At 50.1% G+C, this 7239-nt stretch overlaps 1 protein-coding gene across 2 annotated transcripts in view; it reads left to right on the top strand.

Annotated features, from left to right (window-relative positions):
- The first annotated feature begins 540 nt into the window (after positions 1-540).
- Positions 541-7239, top strand: part of GPAM (glycerol-3-phosphate acyltransferase, mitochondrial) — a 58572-nt gene continuing 51873 nt past the window's right edge. Inside the window, exon 1 of one of the 2 annotated variants that reach the window (XM_021699610.1) lies at positions 541-631. The gene's annotated coding sequence lies outside the window, so the exon portion shown is untranslated. Of the gene's footprint in view, positions 641-7239 lie in introns of both variants that reach the window. The other variant, XM_021699609.1, reaches the window with a different exon arrangement.

Genomic DNA, 7239 nt, shown 5'->3' with positions numbered 1-7239 from the left:
CATTACCCAGCCCTGCTCAGCCCCACTCAGGCTTGGTTTCTTAGCAGCACTGATAACTCTCTTGGCCTTGGCAACATGGAAGCATCCAGGCTGGGAGCTGAGTGCCCCACGTGTTTGCTCAGGATCCTCAGCTGCAGCCCCTGGGTCAGGCTCCTCCACTGAGAACGAGGCTCCTGAGCTGGGAGCTTCACTCCCTAGTCAGAAAATCCCCACCAGGCAAAGCCAAGAAGGCACCACTTACAGCATCATTAAATTATAACGAGCCCTGAAACTCACTCCAAAAGCCTGGGTCTGTTTGCCCTTGCGTGGGGGGGGAAGGAAGCAGGTGATTGGCTGGCGCATCTCGGACTAGCAGGCCTTATCTCCGGCTGGTTATTATTTGATTAAAGAGGTTTCCTCCTCCTCTGGTGTTTCAAAACTGTGCTGGGAGAGTTTGCTGCTGCCCGGGGACTTTTTCTGAGGTTACTCCCGAGCACCCAAAGTCCTTCGGCCTCCAGCCGTACAGACAGCCAAAGGAGCTTCCATCCGCCGCCACACACGCGCAGGGGCTGTCTTCTGAAGAGTCTCCATCAGCTTTGCAAATCAACTGGTTGAACATAATTCTTCAAACACTACAGAGTCAAGGATACAGGTATTAAAGGTAATTTTTTGGGGGAGGGCGTCTAATTTCCTAGGATGTCATGACATTTGAAATGGGTGTACGGTGGAAACTCTGGGGCTCAGAGTGGAAAGCAGGAGAGGCAGAAAAAGTGGGAAAAGGAAGTGCAAGAAAAAAAGACTCCGAATCTTGGAATTCTACAGAAAGGCAAGGCCAAGGTGTGAGTTATTTGCAGCTGGAGTGAGGTGTGAGCATGATTGCCAGGTATCATTGGCATCTGAGCACTTTTGCTCTCATGAAGCCCCCCCGGGGTCTGTCCACTCCCTTGGCGTGTCTGTCATCCTCCCCACTGGCTCAGAACCCCAAAGTCCTGACAGGGTATTGGATGCTGTATGAACAGTCCAGTTGCTTTAGCTTGAAATTTATCTGATCTGATTTGCAAATGGGACATGGCCTTCAAAGGGTGGGCTTGGTGGCGCTAGTCCTCATGATGTTGACCACAGAGAAGAGCAGAGTGGGGCCGAGCACCACATTTATGAGAATTTCTTTCCCACTTTGTCAGAGATGCCCGTGTGCCATGCCCGGTCTGTTCTCATCCCCGCAATGCTCCCGGCTCAGCTTGGGCTGAGCAGTCGGAGGACAAGTCAGAGGACTTCCTCCTCGCTGCTGATGCAAGCTGGGCTCCGTGTGGTGCCACAGCTGGGGGTTAACTGCCTGGGGATGAGGACCGAACTGTCCTCTCTGGGAGGTTTGGCTGGAGGTGGCCAAGGGGGGCGGGGCAGGGAACAGGGTGCAAAACAAGAAAAACATTTTATCTTGGCATTAAGTAGAAAAGAAGGCTTTTAGAGTAAACTGGTATTAAAACTGGTTCTTCCGTCCGCATGTTGGCTGACTGTGTTTCCTCTCTGTGGTCATGGCGGTTGTTTTAACTGCCAAGTGCTTCCATCCAGGCTGCCTTAGTTCCGAACTGCCTGTACCCGGGTTGTTTGTGCTTTGCTGGCGTCGGCGGGATGTTGGCATCACTTTGCCCCACAAAGCTTCTCCACAGGGTGGAGGACCCTTCCTCCTGCTGATGACTCTGCAGCGCCCCCCCAGGGAATTTTCTCTGCCGAGGCTCCCCATTGGATTTCCTGAGTATTCAGAGTAATGGTCCGAGGAGGTTATCCCCTCCTAATTTTAAGGGAAATGGCAAGAGGGAGGACAAGCCTAGAGTAGGGGGTTGTACCTCTTGGACCTGATTTCTTTCCTGCTCCTTTGGGAACACTTCCTCCCTTTACCATCGTCTGGATGGTCTGGATCCTCCTCTCTCACCATCCCTGCGTCCATCCCTGTCCCGCCACACGGATACTCGTTCTTCCCACCCACCATGGTGACCTTATTGCATGCTCTCCTTTCTGCTTGGAGCACTCTCCACCCTCCCCGGCCCCTGCTCTGGCCAAGTCAACATATTAGTTGGGTCTTTGAGTAAAGCGTCTTCCTCCAGTACTAGGTTAGGGTCCCCTGCATTTTAGCTCATTGGACCCCTAATCATATTGTCTTATGATTGCTTGTGTCCTTACTCATTGCCTCCCTGACACCGGCAGCTCTGTGAAGCCAGGGGTCTTGCCTGCAGCCAGGCCCCCAAAGCCTAGCAGCGTCTGACACCCAGTAAACTCTTACTGGTAATAGCAGGTAACGCTGACCGAGCACATTCTCCCTGCCCAGCGCTGTTCCACGTGATTTACACTTGTTAACTCAGTCCTCACAACACACCTGTGAGGTGAGTATCAACCCATTTAACAGATGAGGGAACTGTATTAAGAAACAAGTTCACCTAGTAAATGGTGGACTTCAGAGGGCATGCTTTCACTGCTATGCCGCGTGCCAATCTGGTGCTGAGGGAGTCCATGAAAAACAAATGACTGGTATCAGGGTAATGAGCAGGACACCAGGCAACTCTCCCATCTGCACTGTTGAGCCATTCACTCAGCTGAGCGGACCGCACAGGAACCACAGGGCAGGTTGTGAGCAAGGCTTTGAGGACATGGGGGTAAGTGGGCACAGATCCTGACCAGAGCGGGTCTTCCTTTCAAGCTCTGTCCTCTCTGTCAGGATCTGCTTTCCCTGTCAGCCTCTTGCCTACCTTGGTAGCCAGGTTTAACCACTTACGGGCTCTAACCTCACGACTGAGAGGGGCTCCAGATCAGGAATTTGGTCCAGCCTTGAAGGGAGCCCTTCAGGAAATTATCTTTGGCTGGATCGTCCGAGTCGAGGAGTCGATCAGGTGTTGTGCTGAGGGCTTTCCCTGCCAGATCTCATTTATCCTCCTTGTGAAGGAGGGGGTTAGCATCATCCTGTATCTTGGAGGAACAAACTAAGGCTCAGAGAACTAACTTGCCCAAGCTGGTAAGTGTGAGAGCTGAGACTCAATTTCTGATGTATCTAGCCTCAAAGCTGGTGCCCTTCCCACATACCAGGGGCTTTCACAAACACTTAGCTTTGGGCTCCCTGCCGTCGGGGGATGGGTCCCCTCTGAAATTCCTGTCAGGCAGATATTTCTGTTCCACTGTCTGCCTTCCCAGTTGCTGAGTGAGGATCTCCTCACTGCGGGGTGGTCCTCAGCATCGTCTTCCCTGCCTGGACCACGATCCAGCACAGGGCTTGACAAGACCAGGGACTGGTTTGGGGGCATCTGGTCCTAGAACATCACAGCCAAAAAAGCCTAAACCCAAGGCCCCCAACCTAAGGGAATCTACAAAGTCTGAAAACCTTTGTTAGAAGAGTAATAAAGCATTGGGAGGATCATTCAGATCCACTGCTGAATTTTGCTTTTTGCACTTGTTATTTAAGTTGTCTAAGCTCCGGTTTTCCTCATCTGGAAAATGGGTATAATGCGTCTCTTGTGGGATTACTTTGAGAATACAAATTCTGCGTTCACTAAATGTGGGTGTGTGCCTGCCACGTGGGAGCCACTGGGATATAGTGGAGACTCAGGCAGAGGAAGCTCCCTTCCCTTGTGGAATGTACAGTTGAATTGGGGGCAATAGGTATTAAAAAAAAAATCACACAAATAATTAGGTCATTCCCATTTGTGGTGAGAAAAAGAACAAAGGGCCTCATTTAGTTGGGGGTGGGGAGCTAGTCAAGAAAGGCTTCTCTGATGAACCATTAGCTTATGAGCACCTAACATGCCATCTGGCCCAGAATGCGGTAGGTGCTCAGTACATGGGGCCCTGGCCAACCACCTGCAACTCTCTGGGACTCAAAGGCTGTGAGTATAAAGTGTGGGGGGTGGACTGAATGATTCCTCAGGCTGAGTTGCTCGTTTCTGGTACTTAAAACTCCCTTGATCCATAGCAAGATAGAGTCAGATTAAAGGAGAATCCCCTGACTCCTGTCCAGTGCTCTTCTACCCAGCTGTCTCCATGGATGGAGAGAGCCTGAGTCCAAACTCAAGGAGGCCAGGAGGAAGACTTGGCTGATTCTGTCTCCTGGAAGCCCCTTTCTCTAGCACCTCCTTCCACTCCCCAGCTGGACCCCAACATCCTTGCTCCCCGGGGGTCACTCCTTCTAGATGGAAATCCCTAAGCCCCTTCCCAGGGACAGAAAACAGGTTCTCTGTGTCCTTGTCCTCCAGGTTCCTACATGTCCAGTGTGGATGATTAACCCACCTGGGGCGATCGTCTCTGGTGGTAAAATTCCAAGCACAGGCAGGCTGGGAGGGGAGCAGCAAGTTGAGGATTTGGGGAGGGTCCCATCATCTTCCTTGGCTGCCCCTTTCCCCAACCCACTCAGCCTGCCCCCAGGAGCACCATGTTCCTTTTGCATTGCACACAGTGTCTTTTGTAAGCTCTCTGGCCAGGGATTTAGTGACAGCCCTTGTGAAGAGCTGGTTAGCATTTTTTCCAGACAAAGCCAGAAACTCTGGGAGGTGATGGAAAGGCTAAGCTTGTCAAGCGTGATGAAAGGAAATGATCAGTTTCAGGCTCCTGATTCTCTCCCACCTTCCCCATGGGGTACCCTGTCCCCTTGACCTCCAGGGGCATATCAACTCACTATCTCCTCTTTCTTACCTGGGGCCGCACTCTTGCCTTCAGCTGTCTGTTAGCCAATCCCTACCTACTGCTTGCTGGCCATAATGCTTAGTAGGACCTCCCAGGGACATCAGTGTTTTAGCCAGTGATGCCTGAGGCAGCAATAATGGTGGGAAGGCAGGCTGCAGGACTGATACTTCAAAGCATACAACTGTCTTCACATGAACTCAGGATTTGAAAACCTTTCTTTGGTTGGGGGGGTGGTCAAAGAGGATTGGATGGATATTGAGAAAGGAACAAAAATGCTATATGATAAATAATACATTACACCAAGAGCATTTCCAAAGAGACTTTGAATAGCAAGTTGTACCCTGAGGCAAATCCTCCCCAATGGGTCATAAAAGGAAAGTGGCAGGTTATGCGCAATGGAAAGGACACCCTCACCATTCAGTTCCCAGAACCTGCAGCCTTGCTGATCTTACCAGGGTGAAGCTGGGTTCTCTAGTCCTGAGCAGCATTTCAGATGTATACCGGGGCTCTGAGTTATCATGCTGAGCCAGTGCTAATGAAAATACTCCATCACTCCTGAGCTCTCAAGCAGCAGGGGCCAGGAGGCCCCTCCCCACCCCATCCTCTCCTTGCCTCTATGCACTTGCTTAATGAACTTGGCATTTGGCCTCCAACCTGCCCTATGGGTCTGGCAGAGAGTTTAGCTGAGGCTGGCTCTGTGCATTGAGCTTCAGCCTCTTGCCAGAAATCGAGTTGGCTTAAAAAAAAAACAAAAACAACTACCCAAAATAAGTTTTTAAAAAAAGCAACATCCATTTCCCCCGTGAGCTGAACTTTTTCTGCGGAGAGGAGTGGTTGCTGTGGAACTTAACCATGGGGCTGCTTGGTTACAGTGTGGATGATGTTTGCTTTGTGTCAATTCCAAATTAAAAATGATTATGAGGAACAAGGGCCTGGGAAAATGGAAAGCCTTGGGACTGAAAGCTCTTCTACGACTTGGCAGTGGGAAAATGGGGGGGGATCAAGCAGCCGGCAGGCAGGAAGTTGGCTGCTCCACACCCAGCCCTGCTTTGGCCCAGACAGTTCAGGGACATGGCAGAGGTGCTGAACCTTCACTCATCCGTCCCCTGGCACCTCCCTGGGGCAGTAGCAGTCCTGACCCCCATCGCACTCCCTTTGGGGCTCATTTTAATTATCTTATGGGGTGATGCCCAGGGTGAGACTCTTGGGTAGGATGGAGGTAGGACGCCCCATCCATTGCACCAGCCAGAAACAGCATCCATGATTAGACAATAGAAAATGTGCCCTCTAATCGTCACATTGTAGAAGTTCGTGAAACAGCACTCTGTGTTCCAGGTGCTTTGCCATTTCTCCTTGGAATGCCCTCTCCCTACACCATCACCCCTGCCCCACTACTAATTAGCTCTGTGACTCAGGGCAACAAGGCACAGCCCCTGCTCTCAAGGAACTCAAAGCCCAGTGGAAGAGATGGGTAATTAAACAAGCAATTTAGGGTAGCATTACCACGTGGGGAGTGCCACCATAGAGCAGAGCGGCTTATTCTCAAGGCAGCTTCTATCCCTCCAGCCCACTCCTCCCTGTCCTTGCCCTGGAATACCTTCTCTGTTCAATCTGGGTCTCAAACCTAATTCTTCTCTCAGCAACTCCAGTGGCTACTCACAGTAGCCACATTCCAGACTGCAGACCAGGGCTGGTCTGTGATGTTTTTCTAATCCACCATGATTTAAGAACTAAGGACAAAGTAGGCAATCTTTAGTACAGCTGTGTGTATTTGGCAGGAGGAACTTCCCTTCCTTCTGAAAGTCTATCCCTCCTGCTTGTTGGGATGTTGAAACATTCTTTCTTTTATGAGACGATGTGTTTGTCAGTTTATGTTGCATTTAATTTTAATACTATGACTGGGCAGAATAAAACAGCATCCATTGTTTACCGCACCGCGATAGTTCAAAGTCTGGGAAGCATTGCCAAACAAACTGCTTGTCAACAAGGTTAACACCTATGTCCAAACCCAAGTGGGAGCCCCTGGGGTGTCTTTCTTAGCGTCTGATTTCTCAGTCTGTAGCAGACTGGCCAAGCTGATGCATTCAAATTCTACTCACTTGCCGAAGACACTTAGCTGGCTGTGGAGGCCAAATCCTTAAATAGACGCTCCTGCTTTCTTGGCGTCCCAGGCTGCTGTATGTTTAATGCCTTGAGTATCCAATTTCTGGGCCAAACTCATGAAAATCTAAAGGGGAATTATCTGTCTCAGAAAGCAGTTGCAATGGAAATAAAAGCTATTCGTATTCAGTGTTATCAGGATGTTTAATTTTTTATTGAAATTGCAAGATAAAAGTTGATCTTCAGAGTTGTGTTAACCCAGATCTCCAGCTTCCACTGAGATGCAGCTTAGAAACTGCTGGAAAAGATGCCAGTACCCTGGCCTGGAGCAGCCTTTTATGGGCCTTCTATCTATCTGCTGACATTAGGAAATCTTGGGGTCAAAGTATCTCGTCTAGTTAAATGAAGTCCCATACTGCCTCTGGTTATCCCACCATTTTAGATATGGTCCAGGGTATTGGAAGTCCCCACGAAGTTTGATGGGTAGAAGAAAATGCC

Source organism: Neomonachus schauinslandi, chromosome 6, assembly GCF_002201575.2.
Source record: "Neomonachus schauinslandi chromosome 6, ASM220157v2, whole genome shotgun sequence".
Classification (NCBI taxonomy): domain Eukaryota; kingdom Metazoa; phylum Chordata; class Mammalia; order Carnivora; family Phocidae; genus Neomonachus; species Neomonachus schauinslandi.
The sequence above is the reverse complement of the archived record's forward strand: the minus strand, read 5'-3'. Positions and strand labels throughout refer to the sequence as shown.